The 1,653-nt window shown below is 38.8% G+C and overlaps 1 protein-coding gene across 1 annotated transcript in view; it reads left to right on the top strand.

Moving 5' to 3' along the window:
- LOC109540082 overlaps positions 1-1,653 on the top strand; it is a 29,667-nt gene that overhangs the window by 5,176 nt on the left and 22,838 nt on the right. The gene's annotated exons all lie outside the window — the stretch shown is intronic.

Raw genomic sequence — 1,653 nt, 5'->3', positions numbered from 1 at the left:
GAGTTTTTAAACTTTTGCCGCTCTTGGCTTCAAGAAGTATTCGAGCTCATTTTCGCACTGTTTTCGAAGACAATCAATTTCTTCCAAACGAAGAGAGACGCAAAATTGGGCGTCACCGTATTGGAAGGCCAAAATATCGCTCTCCAAATGGTGAAAGTTTCGAAACAAAACCAGCATCAGGAATTTCTGGAAGAATTTTTAAACTTTTGCCGCTTTTGGCTTCAACAATATTTCAGGCGCATTTTCGCAGTCCTTTCGAAGACAATCAATTTCGTCTAAATGAAGAGAGCTGGAAACTTGCGCGTTAATGCATTGAAAGGAGAAAATATGGCGCTCAAAACGGTGAAAATTTCGAAAGAAAATCATCAGCAGGAACTTCTCGAATTTTTTTTAAACTTTTGCGGCTTTTTACTTCAGCAAGTTTTCAGGCTCATTTTGGCAGCGCTTTCTAAAACAGTCAATTTCTTCTAAATGGAGAGAGAACACAACTGGCGCTTTGTTGAATCGGAAAGAGAAAAGATTGCGCTCCACGTTGTGAAAATTTCGAAAGAAAATCATCATCAGGAATTTCTCGGTGAGTTTTTAAACTTTTGCCGCTCTTGGCTTCAAGAAGTATTCGAGCTCATTTTCGCACTGTTTTCGAAGACAATCAATTTCTTCCAAACGAAGAGAGACGCAAAATTGGGCGTCACCGCGTTGGAAGGACAAAATATCGCGCAAGAAATGGTAAAAGTTTCGAAACAAAACCATCATCAGGAATTTCAGGAAGAATTTTTAAACTTTTGCCGCTTTTGGCTTCAACAATATTTCAGGCGCATTTTCGCAGTCCTTTCGAAGACAATCACTTTCTTCTAAATGAAGAGAGCTGGAAACTTGCGCGTTAATGCATTGAAAGGAGAAAATATGGCGCTCAAAACGGTGAAAATTTCGAAACAAAATCATCGTCAGGAATTTCTAGGAAATGTTTTTAAACCTTTGCCGCCTTTGGTTTCACCAAGCTTTCAGGCGCATTTTCGAAGATCGTCAATTTCTTCTAAATGAAGAGAGATTACGAAGTGCGCGTTATTGGGTTGAAAGAAGAACACTTTGCACTCAAAATTGTGAAAATTTCGAAATAAAATCATCAGCAGGAACTTCTCGAATTTTTTTTAAACTTTTGCGGCTTTTCACTTCAGCAAGTTTTCAGGCTCATTTTAGTAGCGCTTTCTAAAACAGTCAATTTCTTCTAAATGGAAAGAGAACACAACTGGCGCTCTGTTGAATCGGAAAGAGAAAAGATTGCGCTCCACGTTGTGAAAATTTCGAAAGAAAATCATCATCAGGAATTTATCGGTGAGTTTTTAAACTTTTGCCGCTCTTGGCTTCAAGAAGTATTCGAGCTCATTTTCGCACTGTTTTCGAAGACAATCAATTTCTTCCAAACGAAGAGAGACGCAAAATTGGGCGTCACCGTATTGGAAGGCCAAAATATCGCTCTCCAAATGGTGAAAGTTTCGAAACAAAACCAGCATCAGGAATTTCTGGAAGAATTTTTAAACTTTTGCCGCTTTTGGCTTCAACAATATTTCAGGCGCATTTTCGCAGTCCTTTCGAAGACAATCAATTTCGTCTAAATGAAGAGAGCTGGAAACTTGCGCGTTAATGCATTGAAAG

Source organism: Dendroctonus ponderosae, unplaced genomic scaffold (genome assembly GCF_020466585.1).
Source record: "Dendroctonus ponderosae isolate FM_Combo_2020 unplaced genomic scaffold, Dpon_F_20191213v2 Dpon_F_20191213_4, whole genome shotgun sequence".
Taxonomy (NCBI): domain Eukaryota; kingdom Metazoa; phylum Arthropoda; class Insecta; order Coleoptera; family Curculionidae; genus Dendroctonus; species Dendroctonus ponderosae.
The sequence above is the reverse complement of the archived record's forward strand: the minus strand, read 5'-3'. Positions and strand labels throughout refer to the sequence as shown.